The sequence below is a fragment of the Dendrobates tinctorius genome, unplaced genomic scaffold, assembly GCF_039654945.1.
Source record: "Dendrobates tinctorius isolate UK_male_01 unplaced genomic scaffold, ASM3965494v1 ptg000203l, whole genome shotgun sequence".
NCBI classification, from domain to species: Eukaryota; Metazoa; Chordata; class Amphibia; order Anura; family Dendrobatidae; genus Dendrobates; species Dendrobates tinctorius.
In genome coordinates, this window is record NW_027361870.1 from 28,468,626 (window position 1) to 28,488,077 (window position 19,452).

General features: G+C 46.2%; 2 protein-coding genes across 2 annotated transcripts in view; one reads left to right on the top strand and one right to left on the bottom strand.

Moving 5' to 3' along the window:
• The window catches only part of LOC141057355 (uncharacterized), a 192,447-nt gene extending 191,149 nt beyond the window's left edge, over positions 1-1,298 (bottom strand). The window contains exon 1 of the mRNA XM_073553935.1: positions 1,192-1,298. The gene's annotated coding sequence lies outside the window, so the exon portion shown is untranslated. The remainder of the gene's footprint in view (positions 1-1,191) is intronic.
• Positions 1,299-1,355: 57 nt separating this feature from the next.
• XPO1 (exportin 1) overlaps positions 1,356-19,452 on the top strand; it is a 103,625-nt gene continuing 85,528 nt past the window's right edge. Inside the window, exon 1 of the mRNA XM_073553942.1 lies at positions 1,356-1,702. The gene's annotated coding sequence lies outside the window, so the exon portion shown is untranslated. The remainder of the gene's footprint in view (positions 1,703-19,452) is intronic.

Genomic DNA, 19,452 nt, shown 5'->3' on the forward strand with positions numbered 1-19,452 from the left:
AGCACTACAGAATGCTGTAGATAAGCCCCCGATGTCTATGCCGGCAGCTGCAAGATGAAAAAAAGGGTGACAGATTCCCTTTAATGGGGAAAAACGCTGCAGATCCGCAAAAAGAATTGACATGCTGTGGAAAATAAACCGCTGCGTATCAGGATGGAAATTTCCGCAGCGTGTGCACACCAATTCTGGATTCCCATTGATTAACATTGCTTGAGCAATCATTTCCGGATTTTGTGAATTCCGTGCGGAAAAAAAAATGCTGCGGATCTGCAACACAATCCGCAACGGGTCCACATAACCTTAAACTCTGGATATAGAAAATTAACTAAATTGCATGGTAAACGCCATCAGTAAAGTAAAAACATGAGACGCCTTAATTGGCATCTTCCAAAACACGGGTTAAAAAGAGAAAAAAAAAACACAGCCATCATACAGCAGAAAAAAAAGCATACAAGTCTCAGAAAAAGCCGCCGACATGACGTTACCGTCCTGACCCCAAGAGTCGCATTTCCAGGTCATTTTAGTACACTATATATATAAGCAAATGTCGGAATTGCTTTTTCTTCCCAATCCTGGAACTTTTCTCCACAGTCATTTATAACTACATCTCGTCTGCAAAAAAGCCCCAAGACCTCACAGGTTCTATGATATTGGGAAAAAAGTTCTGGCTCTTTGAAGAGGAAAAAAACTCAAATACGAAATAATGGCGAGTTGTGAAAGGGTTAACAGAGGGGGCGATTACAATGAGGCCGTGGTCTCACGCTTTGCACTGAGGAGGGCTCCTCTGCAGGAACATGGGCACTATGGGAATGGGCGCCAGCCTCGCAAAGCTGCAGGGGAGAAGGTGCCGTTTCCAAGGCAACCAAACCTTGCCCCCTGACATCCATGCCCTGTAGCCAGCCAGTCCCTGCTCGCCCAGGACTAGTTAGCGCCAGGTGAGCGCTGCTCCCGCCAGCGCGCCCACACTGTATGTGCGGACTGCTTGGTACCACACTCGTATACAGCACACACTGGCGGGTAAAAAAAAAAAAGGCTGTTACTACGGTAACCAAACCCTGCCCCATGACTGGCATCACGGTGCAGCCAATCACAGCGCGAATCTCCCCCTACGTCACCGCTACCTCTTCAACAGACGCTTCGCGGCAATGAGCTGTGGTAAAAAAAAAAATAGAAAGGAAAAAGGGGCGTTACCATGTGTGAGGTGATGGACTGGCGCGACAGCCAATCAGCTCGCCCCTCATTAGGCTGCCAGCCAATCAGCTTACGAGTGAGGCGGAGTTACATAGGTTTCCAAACGCTCGGCGGCGCCATGGGCTTGTGAACTAAACGGAGATGGAATGTCCCAGTCTGAACCGGTTTCAGCCGGTTGCGAGTGTGTGGCACTAGAGCAGAAGAAGCGCGTCTTTCAGCTTGTCCGCCCGCGTCCTCCCTCAGTCACGGCGAGAAACTTGAAATCCAGCTCCCGCCTCACAGTCAGCCGCCCGGGAAGCGTCTGGCACGATGTGTTAGGGCCCCCGGAGAGACTGTAGCAGCCATTCATTAGTGCGCGCGGCTGCGGGCCTACACTCCCCCTCCTCCCCATTCATTGGCGCCCAAGGGCGGAGAGCAGCCGCCACACGGCCCCGGACACCGCTCCGCGCCGGGTCTATGTGCACTGGACCGTACCCGCCCCACGTCTGAGGAAGAGGCAGCTCCGCTCTCGGTAAGTTTCCGCGTGTGACGGCGGGGCCGAGGGGTGTGTGCGCGGACACGAGCGGCGCCCACGTGGGCCTGCTCCGACTCCTTGTAGCCCGCCACAATCACTGCTGTGGAGGGTGTCAGGTGATGGTGTGACCGCGGCAGCGGGGGAGAGCGGCGGAGCGCTGACCACTAGGCCGCAGGCTTCCAGGGCACTTTCCTGAAGCCGTTGCCCCGGCTGTAGCGAGTGAGGGGCGGATGCGGCCGTCTCCGCTCTTCTCCCGGGCCTCTGACGACTTGGTGGCGGAGTGGAAATTTCCAGAAATGTTGCCGCTCCGTGCGCATCACGTGCTGCCAGAGGGAGGGGCAGGGAGAGGCCGCGCGGCGAGGAGAGCTGCCCGGACAGCCGCCGCTCCTGCCCGGGGCCCGCACCACCCGGGGCCCCTGTCCCGCCGCGCGCCGAGGCCTCACTCCTGGCATTTATACAGCTTTCTCCTGACTGCATTCATTATGTCTTGCTGCCAGTGACTGGACCCCCAGGCCTGATCCCCCTCTAGAGGAGCCTTCTGCCCCTGTGTTTAGGCTGGTAATCGTTGCCCATCAGGTGAGCTGTGGAGATGGGATTGTTTACACTGCAGCAATCTGTATAGGGCATGCCACTTAAAGGGGTGTTCCATGAATGATTGCTCCAACCCCACCAGCTTATTTTAGGTCCAATAAAGATCGTCTAAACTCTGCTCATCAGTGTGACATCAGGACAACAATGTGTGACCACTGCAGCCAATCACTGGATTCAGTGGTCTTGTGCGAACTACATCAGCATATCTTAATCTCGGTGATTGGCTGCAGCATGCCAACAAAGATTGGGAGTAGCGGCTGAGGCAGTGGAGGGTGAGTGAGCAACAAATGAAATGGGTTTAACAATGTGTATTCATGGAAAAGTTGTTATATCCACACAAGATTTATCACAGACTTAAAGGGAATCTGTCACCCCTTTTTTCAAATGAGCTGCTGGCACCGCAATCAGGGGCTTATCTACAGCGTTCTGTAATGCTGTAGATAAGCCCCCCTCCCCGATGTAACATGAAAGATAAGAAAAAGTTGGATTTTACTCACCGGGGGGTGGTCCGGTCTTGGTCTGATTGGTGGTGCGGTCCGGCGCCTCCCATCTTCATATGATGCCGTCCTCTTTCCTCCCTGTTGTGGCTTCGGTGCAGGCGCACTGCTCTCCCCTGTTGAGGGCAGAGGAAAATGCTGCAGTGCGCAGGTGCCAGACCTCTCCTGGAGCCTGCGCACTGCAGGACTCTGCTCTGCCCTCAACAGGTCAGAGCAGTGCGCCTACGCAAGAGCTACGTCAGGAAGGAAAGAGGACGGCATCATATGAAGATGGGAGGCATCGGACCGAACGCCGGGGTGAGTATAATCTAACTTTTTTTTTTTCCTCTTTCAGGTTACATCGGGGGCTTATCTACAGCATTATAGAATGCTGTAGATAAGCCCCTGATGTCGGTGCCAGCAGCTCATATTCGAAAAAAGGGGTGACAGATTCCCTTTTAAAGGGAATCTGTCACCGGAAGTTGGCGGCGTATGTAAATGGCCTGAGTCCGGTCCGATGGGAGGTGTTGTTTTTTTTTTTTTTTTTTCTCCACCCCATCCGTGGCCCCTGTCCGCGATCTTTTCCGGAATTCTAGTAGTTCTACTCCATAGTTTGCATTGCACGTGCGCAAAGCAATCTTGCCTCGCGCAGTATGCTTTGCCCAATTGCGGGCAAAGCCGAAAATCATTACTGCGCGTGCTCCGGTACACTATGCCCCGGAACATAGCGAAACACTTCCGGGACATAGTGTACCGGCGCATGCACAGTAATGATTTTCGTCTCAGCCCGCAGTTGGGCAAAGCATACTGCGCGAAGCAAGATTGCTTTGCGCACGTGCAATGCAAACTATGGAGTAGAACTACTAGAATTCTTGAAAAGATCGCGGACGGGGGCCACGGATGGGATGGGGAAAAAAATTAGAAACCCCACCCATCGGACCGAACACATACCATTTACATACGCCGCCAACTTCCGGTGACAGATTCCCATTAAACTTTTTCATTGCAAGTATAAATTGCACTGTAACAGTCCCCAGCATAGATTGAGCGATGGTCACGGTGTAGCCACATGTAACATGTAAGTGTGGTTGTGTTAAAGGGGTTGTCCGGGCTTTTCACATAATCTCAGTACATATCTGGGCTGCAGAATTATGACAATAAGTAATTTACTTTCTGTCACTAGTTTGCACGGTTTTCTAGATATTCTGAACAGAACGTCCAAGGGGGGGGTGTTATGGCATTGAAATGAGAACTAGTTGTAACCTCCTACTCTACTCCAAACATGCCCTCTATAGCAACAACCCCACCCTCCATAGCAGGCCCTCCCCGTCCACATGAAGAAGCCCTCATCACACAGTAACAAATCCTCCCCCTCTAGCAGCCTCACTGCAGAGAGCAGGTGCACCTCCCCAAGACACACATCGTCCTGTATTCTGGGACAGGCTGCTGCCATCAGTATTTGTGTCATTAGAGACAGAGCTGTGGGGTCGGAGTCGGTGCTCATTTTGTTGGAGTTGGTATAAAATGGACCGACTCCGACTTAAAATATATAATAAATTGGGTACAGTAGTTCAATGCAGAATGTGCTGAATATTTTTTCATGGGAATTTGGGAAAGTTATGAAATGTCCTATAAATGACTGTTCTATTCCTAATCTAAGGCTACATTCACACACAGCGTTTTTCCTGCGTTTTTTGAGGATACGTTTTTCAGTTGCAAAAGCAGATCAGCTTTTTAAAAAAACTGCATCACCTGAAAGGTTTTTGAGCTCATAGATAATGTTTTCAATAGCAAAAGCAGATTAGAAATCTGCTTTATCTAGCTATATATCCATTTATCCATATCTGTCTATCCATATCATATCTGTACCAAAAAGAATGAAAGCCGGGTAGCACACAGACTAACACTCCTTTTATTTAGCACCAATCAGGTACACCTCATAGCTGTCCAATAGGACGCCCAGGACAGGCATTGCTCGCCTTGAGTAACACATCAACATCAATTTAATAGTTGGAATAAATAGACTGCGTTCACCACCACGTCTTCTTAAGGTGCAGGCTTAATTTTCAAGTGTAGGGGTGTGCAGTATGAGGTTCTGCAGCAGCTGAGGTGTGCAGTATGAAATTCTGCAGAACAGTATGAGGTTCTGCCCCCCCCAGGTTTGATCCTGGCTACGCCCATAGTATGAATGTAGCCTGAGGATCCAGGCTTTATCTTAGCCGAGATAAGTCATAGTATTTATTTGTGTGTATGTGTATATGTATGTATATATATATATATATATATATATATATATATATATATATATATATATATATATATATATATATATATATATATATATATATATATATGTATGTATATGTACAGACCAAAAGTTTGGACACACCTTCTCAATCAAAGCATCTCAATCCCACATATTAAACCTGACGGCACACCTGTGAAGTGAAAACTATTTCCAGTGACTACCTCTTGAAGCTCATCAAGAGAATGCCAAGAGTGCAAAGCAGTAATCAAAGCAAAAGGTGGCTACTTTGAAGAACCTAGAATATAAGACGTATTTTCAGTTGTTTCACACTTTTTTGTTAATTATATAATTCCACATGTGTTAATTCATAGTTTTGATGCCTTCAGAGTGAATCTACAATTTTCATAGTCATGAAAATAAAGAAAACTCTTTGAGAAGGTTTGTCCAAACTTTTGGTCTGTACCGTATGTATGTAATCGATATTACAGTGTATTCCATATTTACAATTTATTAGTTTTTTGTGTTCTAAAGTTGTATTCCAATAAATAGATATTATGTTCTATCTAAATATCTAGATTATTGGACCATAGAAATGATTAAATGTCTGATGTTCACATTGTACTACAATAAATCTTTCACTTAAATATAAGCTATATATGTGGGAGTCAGTGTAAGGGAAATTGAGGAGTCTGAGTCGCAGGTTTGGCTTACCGACTCCACAGCCCTGATTAGAGACACAGTGCTCACACATACACTGCACCAAATCTGCTGCTGTGTGAAGACATCAGTGACACAGAGCTGTCTCATTCACACAGCAGAGGCTTTGTCACACAAGAAATTACATCAGTGACTGCCATCCCCTGTGCAGATTAGAAGCTGCAGACCCCCATCACTGGCCATCACACAGTCTGTTCTCACTGCTGCCAGCAGCCTGGGACAGTGAGGGAAGGAATTACTAATAATGAGTTATGTATTGTAATCATGGAGTGGCCCAGAATACAGGACGATTTTCCCTCCTCACTAGTTTCACTTTCCATAGATCACTGTTCAGCATGTGTCTGGGGGAGGAGCAGCTGGGTGGTCTGCTCTGCAGTGAGGCTGCTAGAGGGGGAGGATTTGTTACTGTGTGAGGGCTTCTTCATGTGGATGGGGAGGGCCTGTAGCTATGGAGGGTGGGGTTGTTGCTTTAGAGGGCGTGTTTGGAGTAGAGTAGGAGGTTACAACTAGTTCTCATTTCAATGCCATAACACCCCCCCTTGGACGTTCTGTTCAGAATATCTGGAAAACCGTGCAAACTAGTCACAGAGTAAATTACTTATTGTCATAATTCTGCAGCCCAGATATGTACTGAGATTATGTGAAAAGCCTGGACAACCCCTTTAAGGTAGTAAGCAGCAAGTAACTCAAACTTAATGCTTTTCTTTCTCTCCATTACTGTGTTGCAGCAGCGGAACAGATTGATCTTTGGCCTCGGTTTCCCGGCCTTAGGGCCCCGTCACACATAGCGATCTCGCTAGCGAGATCGCTGCTGAGTCACAAGTTTTGTGACACAACAGCGATCTCACCAGTGAGATCTCTGTGTGTGACAGCGATCAGCGACTGGCCCCCCTGCCGGGATCGCTGCAAGAAACCTCTGGACATTTTTTTTCGTTGCTGATTTCCCGCTGGCCAGCACGCATCACTGCGTGTGACAGGCCGGAGACCAGCGATCAGCTGGTAACTAACGTACACATCGGGTATCCAAGGGACGCGCGTCCCTTGGATACCCGATGTGTACCTTAGTTACCAGCGAGTTACAGGTGCCGCCGCCTCACGCTGGGGACCAGGAGCCCTCGGAGTGTGTAGCTTAATCGCCGCTGCACGCTGGGGACCAGGAGGCAGCAGGATGCCGCCAGGAGAGGCCGGGGATGCAGGCGCGCCCTCTGTTGGTGGAGGACTGGAACAGCAGGCACACTTGTCTGCTGCTCCCGGGCTTGCTCCTCACCTCGGCGTGCTGATTGCTGGTGAAGCTGTCTGTGTGACAGCTCACCAGCGATCACATAGCGACTCACCAGCGATCCTGACTCGTTGATATCGTTGTCGGGATCGCTGGTAAGTCGCTATGTGTGACTCCAGCTTTAGGCATTATCACATCCATGGTTTAAACAGATTACACATCGATGCAAAAAGATGGCATCCAAGTGAGTCTTTGTTAGCCACCAGCCCATTTTGTAGTGGCTGAATTCTGACACCCTTGCATTTTTTTTTTTTTTTTGTTAAAGCATGTGAACAACAAAACCAGGCCTTTCGTCAAATACAGCATAAACTTGCAGAACATCGTCACAAAATTATTTGTTTACTCAAATTTGGTCTAAATCTCATGACTAGAAGTGGGACAGACCAGACGTTATGTACATGACTGAATGCGTTGTGTAGTTTTGTAGATGGCGCAAGTGTGATCATTTTTTGTGTTCCTGAATACTTCCTATCATTGTAGATTTATTATTATAGCGCCATTTATTCCATGGCGCTTTACATGTGAAAAGGGTTATACATAATAAAAACTACAATAATCTTAAATAATACAAGTTACGACTGGTACAGGAGGAGATGACCCTGCCCACAAGGGCTCTCAATCTGCAAAGGAATTATAGATCAAAGGAATTTAAGGTCTTGTGGACATCTTGGTACTTATGCAAACATGTAAAACAGCAATTTGTTGTCTATAAGATATCTATATCTAATCTAAGGTATGAGTGCGTACACAAGGTGTGGATGTGTACAAGCTGTTGATGATTTGTGCATCACTTGTGACATAACTTTACTACCTATTTCCTTACACAGGTTGTCTAGATTTAATTTGTTTGCATAGAAAACGTATCAAAACTGGAAGGCTTTTTTGGATTTATTATAACTGATGATTGTGTGAATAAATTACATAATTTTGCGGCAACACAACACAGGTTGTCTAGATTTAATTTGTTTGCATAGAAAACGTATCAAAACTGGAAGGCTTTTTTGGATTTATTATAACTGATTGTGTGAATAAATTACATAATTTTGCGGCGCAAATATATGTGCTGAATCAGCAGCGAGTATCAACAATTTGCTGAATCAAAGCATGAGTATATTTATATATTCACACATTTTGATTGTGTGAATAGTTTTACCCAAGAGTGCCACTGTTTTGGTTTAGGGTTTATTCTCTTTATCCACAATTCCTCATATGGCATTTTGACAGTTTTTGGCCAAATAATATTTCCACGGTCAGGATTGGCTCAAGATTTGATGCAGGTGAAATCTGCATCTGCGGTCACTTGCAGGTCACCTGCGTTTTTGATGTGGATTTTCATGCGGATTTGTATTTTTTTTGTAAAAAAAAATTGATGTCATTTCCTTGTTCAACCTCTTTTTACATACTCCATTGAAAAATGTTTACACACAGATCTGTCTAAAATCGCGCTGCCAAGCTCCCACCAGGCGATGAAGGAACAGTGAAGGGTATTTGGAAGGGGTTTTTATGTCATCGTGTTTCGAAGCGTACAACACTTTGTCAGGACAAAGTGGTTTGTCATGATGAAGTGTTGTATGCCTTGAAAATGCATTGACACAAACTCTCCCAAATACCCTTCACTGTTCCTTCGTCTGGGAGTTTGGCAGTGCGATTTGAGATACAGGGCAGCACGGTGGCTCAGTGGTTAGCGCTGCAACCTTGCAGCGCTGGGGTCCTGGGTTCGAATCCCACCAAGGACAACATCTGCAAGGAGTTTGTATGTTCTTCCCGTGTTTGCGTGGGTTTCCTCCGGGTACTCCGGTTTCCTCCCACATTCCAAAGACATACTGATAGGGAATTTAGAATGTGAGCCCCATCGGGACAGTGATGATAATGTGTGCAAACTGTAAAGCGCTGCGGAATATGTTAGCACTATATAAAAATAAAGATTATCTTTCCATGTGTCTACATTTTATCTGCCTCGATGGATCCGCAGCAGCTTACTGCTCTTGCAAGCTAAAATAGGAGTTGCAACTGTCATAACCCCACACAGTGAGCATAAACAGTGTTCTGTTTTCCCTCTTACACTTGGTAATACCCCATTTGCTAGTAGGGAAAAACATCTGTGGTTAGCATCTGACTGTACAGGCTCCATGCAGAAGATGTGCCATGTGCTCAACTAGAGTGTACATAGATCGGCTAACATTTTCGTCTTGACAAGTTTTCAGCTACTTTGAGTGCAACTAGACATGCTTGGTGTAATATCTTGATTATGGCCAATCATTGACGGATTTGTCGTTTAGTCTGCTGTTGGCTTTATTCAACAAACGGAGCTGGTAATGGCTGATTGGTGGCAGTGAAGGGTGTCAAGTCACAAATTTACATGCACTGGTTGCCATCTAGTTAGTTTACTGGGTGAAATTATATCAGAGACCTAAAGCAATATTCAAAGCTTCCATTAATACTTAAACGCTTAGCAAGCCTTTGCAGGTGTTTTTTAATCTAATTTACTGAGATAATGCCTATTGGGTTTTCATTGGTTGTAAGCCATAATCAACATTAACAAACAGTTAATATTGATCACTCTGTAGTGAGTCTGAGTTTCACTTTTTGTATTGAGCTGAAATTAACTTTGATATTCTAATTTTTTGAGAAGCCCTTGTATTACCTGCCTCATTTTTAGTTAAAACCTGAAATCATGGGCTCTGTATTTAACCACGTGTTAATGATTTGCACTTGCTGACAAGCTGTCACATGCTGCTGTTTACGATACACCAACCCTTTCTGAAGATGTTTTGAAACCATTGACTTGTTAATTCATCTTTAGAAGTAGTAATGTTTACAAGGTTTGGCTTAGCGCATGGCTTCATAGTAAGTTTTGAAAATTACTTTGAGTTGTACTGTAGGACACACACTGTGTGTATATACAGTGCCTACAAGTAGTATTCAACCCCCTGCAGATTTAGCAGGTTTACACATTTGGAATTAACTTGGCATTGTGACATTTGGACTGTAGATCAGCCTGGAAGTGTGAAATGCACTGCAGCAAAAAAGAATGTTATTTCTTTGTTTAATTTTTTTTTAAATTGTGAAAAGTTTATTCAGAGGGTCATTTATTATTCAACCCCTCAAACCACCAGAATTCTGTTTGGTTCCCCTAAAGTATTAAGAAGTATCTCAGGCACAAAGAACAATGAGCTTCACATGTTTGGATTAATTATCTTTTTCCAGCCTTTTCTGACTATTTAAGACCCTCCCCAAACTTGAGAACAGCACTCATACATGATCAACATGGGAAAGACAAAGGAGCATTCCAAGGCCATCAGAGACAAGATCGTGGAGGGTCACAAGGCTGGCAAGGGGTACAAAACCCTTTCCAAGGAGTTGGGCCTACCTGTCTCCACTGTTGGGAGCATCATCCGGAAGTGGAAGGCTTATGGAACTACTGTTAGCCTTCCACGGCCTGGACAGCCTTTGAAAGTTTCCTCCCGTGCCGAGGCCAGGCTTGTCTGAAGAGTCAAGGCTAACCCAAGGACAACAAGGAAGGAGCTCCGGGAAGATTTCATGGCAGTGGGGACATTGGTTTCAGTCAATACCATAAGTAACGTACTCCACCGCAATGGTCTCCGTTCCAGACGAGCCCGTAAGGTACCTTTACTTTCAAAGCGTCATGTCAAGGCTCGTCTACAGTTTGCTCATGATCACTTGGAGGACTCTGAGACAGACTGGTTCAAGGTTCTCTGGTCTGATGAGACCAAGATCGAGATCTTTGGTGCCAACCACACACGTGACGTTTGGAGACTGGATGGCACTGCATACGACCCCAAGAATACCATCCCTACAGTCAAGCATGGTGGTGGCAGCATCATGCTGTGGGGCTGTTTCTCAGCCAAGGGGCCTGGCCATCTGGTCCGCATCCATGGGAAGATGGATAGCACGGCCTACCTGGAGATTTTGGCCAAGAACCTCCGCTCCTTCATCAAGGATCTTAAGCTGGGTCGTCATTTCATCTTCCAACAAGACAACGACCCAAAGCACACAGCCAACAAAACCAATGCCTGGTTCAAGAGGCAAAAAATCAAGGTGTTTGGCCTAGTCAGTCTCCTGACCTTAACCCAATTGAAAACTTGTGGAAGGAGCTCAAGATTAAAGTCCACATGAGACACCCAAAGAACCTAGATAACTTGGAGAAGATCTGCATGGAGGAGTGGGCCAAGATAACTCCAGAGACCTGTGCCGGCCTGATCAGGTCTTATAAAAGACAATTATTAGCTGTAATTGCAAACAAGGGTTATTCCACAAAATATTAAACCTAGGGGTTGAATAATAATTGACCCACACTTGTATGTTTAAAATTTATTAAAATTTAACTGAGCAACATAACTTTTTGGTTTGTAAGATTTATGCATCTGTTAATAAATCCTGCTCTTGTGTGAAGTTTGAAGGCTCTAACTTATTTGCATCTTATCAAACCTGCTAAATCTGCAGGGGGTTGAATACTACTTGTAGGCACTGTATTCTGTGTGTGTGTGTGTATATATATATATGTATATATGTGTGTATATATATATATATATATATATATATATATATATATATATATATATATATATATATATATATATATATATATATATATATATTTTCACATTTATTTGCTGTTCTAATGTATTTTTAGTTTATCTTAAACCATAAGTGTTATCTCTTAACTTTGTAAGATTGTTGTGCATCAGTTTCAAGTATTGGCATACTTGTAACCTTCATGACCCTCTAAAACTAGCCATAAACTTTAGTCTTTCATTGACATGTCACAGGGATGATTTAATGTAAGAGAATTTAGGATTTTACTGGTATGATTGTATTGTAAACTGACTTGCGCTGGTTGCTTTACTTAACATCTGTTTGAGCTTTCTTTAATGCTTTTTTCTTATTCTTTGACTCCTCTATTTATGGTTTGTTTTCTGAAACATTTTCTGGATGTATAAAGAAACTGCTCAAAGGTGCACCTAAAGATTAGTTAAAAAATGTGCAATTAGAGCATCAGGAATCCCTGCAGATCTAATGTCGCTTATAGCAGGGCAGTGGAGTCGGTATGCCAAATCTTCGTTCGACTCCTCGATTCTCCCCGACTCCTCTCAGCATGGCCTCTACTGACCATGTACATAAAGTGCAACACAGATTCATCTGGACTAGGGATGGGCGAATCCTGAAATACTCGGAATCGCTAGACTCTAACGAGTCTGACTCGGAAACTCGCTACTCGTTGCGAGTCTAGCGAGTCCAATGTTAATGAATGGGGATGCGAGTATTGCAGCGATTCCTGTGCTGCCATTTTTTTTGTTCCGCTTACTTCCCGCATGTGGCTGTGCCCACCATGCGGAAAGTAAGCAGAACAATTGCGGATGGTACCCACGGTCCGGAGGAGAGGAGACTGTCCTCCGGGCTTTGGGCACCATATCCCTGTAAAAAATAGAATTTAAAAATAAAAAATATTGTTATTCTCACCCTCCGACGTCCCGCGCAGCCTTCCCGCCTTTCCACGCATCCGTTCCCAGTAGTCCTTTGCGAAAATGCCCGCGATGGCGTCCGTTCTCGCGGGATCGCGAAGTCTCGCGGTCATTCGCGCGATGTCATCGCGAATTACCGCGAGACATCGCGACCCCGCGAGAACGGACGTCATTGCGGGCATTTTACTCTTCGCCACGACAGCACCCATTGGAGGTATCGGATCCGCCCATTTGGAACAGGAAACCCTACAGGAAAGATAAAAGGGGCGGTCCGCCTTTCCTCCTCAGTTTTTGGTTTCCTGTTCCAAATGGAGCAGGATCCTGCAGGATCTTACCTGGGCCATGCATCCGCCTGTGCGGTCTCTTCGGGAACGGCAGGGGCTGCGGTCCGGAAGCAGCGTCGGGGGAGACTCCGTTTGACGGCTCCCCCCTCGTCTGGTGGCATAGTGGTAATGACCGGGTCCGGGGAGGGCCGCCCGGTCTTACCAGGGAGCGGGGCCGGTCTGGCATCCGGGAGATTTCCCCCACAACCCCCCCCCCCAATCCCAATCGGTGGGGGTATAACGTGGATGGTGAGGCCATGAGCGCGCGAGCCGCGCGTGTCAATAGCGGTGGCGCGGGAGCAGGCCGGCGCCCGACGCTCCAATACCCCGGAAGTAATGGTTGAACTTCCGGGGTAAGATGGCGATGACGCGGCGCATGCGCCCTGTGCGACTTCCGGGGGTACGATAAGTATACAGATAAAACAGCGCTGCAACGTTGGAACATGTCGTCCCCTGCAGAGTCGCAGACCCCAGCAGGGGATTCAGCTGGGGGCAACTCCACCAGGGACCGCAGCGCCAGGACAGAGACTGCCCGCAGGAGCGAGGCAGCAGAAACCCGATCCAAACCGTCTCAGCCATCCGAACCGGTATTAAGCTTCACTGGGTGAGTGTGCAAAGCATATGCTCTACCTATTAAGCTAACCTCCTCTCCCCCCCCTCCCCCCTCTCTTTACCTTTGACCTCCCACTTCAGTCAAAGAAAAAAGGAAAAACAAAACATAAAGAATGCGCATTATGTTCAGAGCCTCTCCCTGACTCCTACCCCAAAAAACTCTGCAAACAATGCATTAAAGAGACCAGGCAGGGGTCGACGATATCTTCTAAGGATATCCGAGCCATAATTAGGGAGGAAATACAAGCCATCAACCGCGCCAGCACTCCCGCAGAGTCCAGTCACAGAAAACTATTTTTTGTCCCTCTCGGCCCTTCATATAAGAGGCGAGAGCAATCAAAAGGCAGACTTCCTAAGCCGTCACACTCTACGACAAGGAGAGTGGTGCCTCAATCGGAAGGTCTTCAAGGACATAGTAGCCGCATGGGGACAACCCGAGGTGGATCTTTTCGCCACAAGAGAGAACAGGCAGATAAAAACTTTTGCCTCCCTATCTCCGTCAGATCACCCAAACATACTGGACGCCTTTCTAGTTCCATGGGATTTCAACCTAGCGTATGCGTTCCCTCCATTGATCCTCCTACCTCAAGTAATTCGGAAGATCAGAGACGACAGAGCAAGAATAATCTTAATAGCACCGTTCTGGCCAAAAAGACCGTGGTTTTCGTGGCTGCAGATTATGTCGATAACAGATCCTTGGGTCCTTCCGACTGCCAATCTACTCTCCCAAGGCCCCTTTTTCCACCCTCAAGTGCTCAGCTTGCACTTGACGGCGTGGAATTTGAGAGGCAGTTATTGAGGACAAGAGGTTTCTCGGAGTCCTTAATTACTACACTACTACAAAGTAGAAAACAGTCCACAACCCAAATTTACACTAGGATATGGAAAAAATTTCTTCAATTCCATACAGTACCTCATACAACAGAAGTTCCGATAATCCCAATCTTGGAATTTCTGCAGAAGGGGAAAGACTTAGGCTTAGCAGTAAATACACTGAGAGTACAAATATCGGCATTAGGAGCACTATATGGCCATAATATAGCAGGCAACAAGTGGATAACTCGTTTTATTACAGCATGTGAACGAATAGCTCCAATCCACATACCCTCCGTCCCTACATGGGATCTAAATCTGGTCTTAGACGCCCTAACGGTAGACCCCTTTGAGCCGATCGACACAATACCCTTCAAATACTTAGCACTTAAAATGGCCCTCTTAGTATCACTGACCTCAGCTAGAAGAGTGGGTGATATTCAGGCCTTGTCAATAGATCCACCTTTTTTCCAAGAATACCAAGACAGATTAGTATTAAAACCAGACCCTGCCTACCTGCCAAAAGTGGCAACAAAATACCATAGATCTCAGGAGATACTCCTCCCAACCTTCTATAAAAATCCCTCTACTCCGGAAGAGCAGAAGTTCCATACTCTGGACGTCAAAAGAACTGTCCTAAAATTTATTGAGAGGTCCAATAGTTGGAGGCAGAGCAGGGCCCTATTTGTTTCATTTCAGGGCTGTAAGAAAGGGTATGGAGTCACGAAGAGCACCATTTCCCGGTGGATCAGAGAGGCCATTAGTTTAGCCTACTCCGCAAAAAACGAAGATCCTCCAGGGAACATCAGGGCGCATTCCACCAGGGCAATGGCAACCTCTTGGGCGGAAAAGGGAGATGTTCCGATTGAAACTATATGTAAGGCGGCAGTTTGGTCATCCCCTTCTACCTTCTATAAGCACTACAGACTTGATCTTTCATCCACCTCTGACTTAAGCTTTGGCAGGACTATCCTTGGCACGGTGGTCCCACCCAGGTGATGGTCTCTGGAATCTCTCCAGTGGGTGCTGTCGTGGCGAAGAGTAAAAAGCCGGATTACTTACCGGTAATGCTCTTTTAATGAGTCCACGACAGCACCCGCTCACTTCCCCCCCTAAAGATATCAATAGTTAAAGTATATTAACCAAATAATGGATAAGAAAGATGTTAAAATAAGAGAACATTGCCTAACCCTTGGCGGTCCTTCTGGTACTCTGAAACGTAAAACTGAGGAGGAAAGGCGGACCGCCCCTTTTATCTTTCCTGTAGGGTTTCCTGTTCCAAATGGGCGGATCCGATACCTCCAGTGGGTGCTGTCGTGGACTCATTAAAAGAGCATTACCGGTAAGTAATCCGGCTTTTTCGCAAAGGATTACTGGGAACGGATGCGTGGAGAGGCGGGAAGGCTGCGCGGGACGTCTGAGGGTAAGAATAACAATATTTTTTTTTACGTTTTATCTTTTACTACTGATGCTGCATAGGCAGCCTCAGTAGTAAAAAGTTGGTCACACTTGTCAAACACTGTTTGACGAGTGTGACCAACCTGTCAATCAGTTCTCCAAGCGATGCTACAGATCGCTTGGAAAACGCTAGCATTTGCATTGGACTCGTTACTGTGCGAGTAATCGCTTGGAAAATCGCAGAGTACCGACTCCTGCGAGTCCCCTACTACTCGCAGAGTAACGAGTCCTAACGAGTAGATTCGCCCATCCCTAATCTGGACTAAAAGCTCAGATTCTTAGATCAGTAATAAAACACATTTTAGAACTTTCCCAAATGTTTATGAAAAAATTTACAGCACATTATGCATTGAACTACTTGCTGTACACAATTTATTACATTTGTAGTCTGTCAATTTTATTCCAACTCCACCAAAATGGACACGAACTCCACAGCCATGGTGTTATAGGTGCCTGACTGCAAAACTGAAGTGAAATGATGAAATTGGTTACATAGGATTCCTGAGTGGTCCAGAGGGATTTTGTGTGTGGCTAGACATGCTGACATGAGTGAATTGCGCTGATGGCTAGCTTTCTTGTTGCCATCCTGAAAGCATGTTTGAGATAAGTAATTGGCAGTTTTTAGAACTTCGGCTTGTTCTGCAAAGAGAGCATCAAGGTTCCACTTGTTTACATTGGTCACTTTCACTTCCAAATTTTTTTTTTTTTTAGGGAAGTGACTTTGAAGGGCCTATGTGGCAGAAAATACCCGACAGTGACGTTCTAAAATCTGCACCCCTCAAATTGCTCAAAACCACATTCAAGAAGTTTATTAACCCTTAAGGTGTCACATTAGTTAATGCAATGTGGAAGGGGAAAAAAATGCACATTTAATTGTTGTGCAATTTCCCCTGAGTATGCCGATACCCCATATGTGGGGGAAAACCACTGGGCGCACGGCAGGGCTCAGAAGGGATAGGACGCCATTTTGCCTTTTTAATCATGATTGGCTGGAATTAAGTGTGGGGGCCATGTTGTGTTTGGGGAGCCCCTGATGTGCCTAAAGAGTGGAAACTTCCCCCACAAGTGATCCCATTTTGACTAGACCCCCTCAAGGAACTTCACAGAAGTTTAGAACGTTGAGTCGTGTTAAAAATAACTTTATTTCCCTACAAAAATGATCTTTTAGTCCCCAATTTTCACAAGGGAAGCAGTAGAAAAAAAGCGCTCTTCACTGCGATCCTACTTTTCATCCTCACTTAGGCCTCGTTCACACGTACTGTTTTTTTTTTTCGCATTTCCGCGCGTTTTTGCCACGAAAAATAAGCATCTCATGCATTCCTATGGGATTCCGCAATGCTGTGCTAATGCTGCGGTTTTTACCACGGTGGAATCGCTTCACGGTAAAAACCGCAATATGCTCATTAATTTCGCGGAATCGCGGCGATCCCGCACCCATAGGAATGCATTGTTCTGCTTACTTTCCGCATATGGCTGTGCACACCATGCGAAAAGTAAGCAGAACATTTGCGGATGGTATCCACGGTCCGGAGGAGAGGAGACTGTCCTCCGGGCTTTGGGTACCATATCCCTGTAAAAAATAGAATTTAAAATAGAAAATATTGTTATTATCACATTCTGACGTTCCGCGCAGCCTTCCCGCCTCTCTCCTCATGCTCCCGGTCCCAGTAAGCCTTTGCGAGTGATGACGTCTGTTCTCGCAGGATCGCGAAGTCTCGCGGTCATTCGCGCGTCGTCATCGCGAATGACCGAGACGTCGCGATCCTACGAGAACTGACGTCATCGCGGTAATAGTCGCAAAAGATGACCGGGAGCGTGGAGAGAGGTGGGAAGGCTGCGCGGGACGTCAGAAGGTGAGAATAACAATATATTTTTTTAATTTTTTTACATTCTATCTTTTACTATTGAGGCCGCATAGGCGGCCTCAATAGTAAAAAGTTGGTCACACTTGTCAAACACTATGTTTGACGAGTGTGACCAACCTGTCAATCAGTTCTCCAAGCGATGCTCCAGATCGCTTGGAAAACGCTAGCAATTCTGCAAGCTAATTACGCTTGCAAAATGCTAGTTTTTCCGCGGGAAAATCACGGGAATTTAAAATGTGATTTTTTTTTTTTAATTTTTTTTTAATTTCCCCCCCCCCGCGGAATGGAATTCTCGTGGTAATTCCCGCGAGAGTTCCGCTACGTGTGAACCTAGCCATAACCTTTTGCATGTGCCCAGAAAGGGAGGAGTGACATCACACTTGCGAGCCGTAATGCTGAGTTTCATTGCAATTGTAATGCGAGCTAGCAATGCTCAAAGTTTTCATTGCAAATAGCGGCTGCTCCCCCTAATTAAGGGGGGAAATTTAAACCCATTATGACTTAAGACTTATCCATACGTCCAGGTTGGGAAGTACTTCACGACTTTGGATGTATGAATATGTCATGGCAATTTCTGCACATGCTGAAGCTGCGCACGCCACCGCTGCCGGGTGTTAAGCTAAAGGTACTGTCACACTAAGCGATATCGCTATAACTTGTGACGTTATAGCGATATTGCTAGAGACATCGCTGTGTCTGATACTTACCTACGACCGGCTCCCCCGCTGGTTATCGCTGATCGCGCGAGAACGTCCTGGACCGCTTCTCGTCAGCTTCCTGCGGTGCTTCCTGTGGAGAGACTAGCGTGGAGCCGGGCGGGAGGACGTCAGGATCGCCTAGTGTGACAGGTAAGTAGCAACCCCCCGTCCCCAGCGATTGTCGCTGGTGAGATCTGCCTGTGTGGCAGCTCACTAGCGACCACTTAGCGATGTACCAGCGATCCTGACCGCGTCATATCGCTGGTCGGGATCGCTGGTACATCGCTAAGTGTGACAGTACCTTAACATTACAGCTGACACCCAGCACTCGGTGCCAGGAGCCACCACAGAAGACGGAAGATATCCAGTAAATTCTGCACTCTCAAATCCATATACTCCCCGCGCTGTGCCTAAATCAGATTTAGCATCCCATGTTTGGCATTTCTATAGCCATGAGAGCCAATTTAACTTGCGGGTGCAGCAACGTCCACTGCTGCTTATTTCTGGAGAACACCCGTAGAGTCAATAGCGTCACTACCCTTGTAGATAATTTTCAAAAGGGTATAATTTCCAAAATGTGGACGCTTGAGGGGGGGGGGGGTGCATTCTACTCTTCTAGCACTTATGGGCTCTGTATATGAAAACCAGGGCTGTGGAGTCGGTAAGTCAAACCTTCGACTCCTCAATTTCCATGATTTCCAATTCAGACTCCACCAAAATGGATTCCGTCTCCACAGCCCTTCTGAAAACTATTCTATGAAAATCTATGCTCCAGGAGGCAAATGATGCTTCATCTTCCCGAGTCTCTGTAGGGTTAACTGGGCTGTCGAGTTAGTAAGCCAAATCTGACTCCTCAATTTCCCTGATTCCACAGCACTGGTCACTACTGAGCATGTACATAAAGTGCAGCACAGATTCATCACATCTACGACTCCACAGCACTGGTCACTACTGAGCATGTGCATAAAGTGCAGCACAGATTCATCTCCACTAAAAGCAGAGATTTGTAGATCGGCAACACGCTTATGGGAAATTTTATAACTTGCAAGGTTCTCTGTAGCGCATATAGTCTGCGCAGTAGCGCCCAGCCACATCACTCCTGCACATTATCAATGGCCTGGGTCTGTACGCACTGTGGCTGCACAGCGTTCCTGTCTGGAAGCTCCCAGGAGCGTTTCCATACA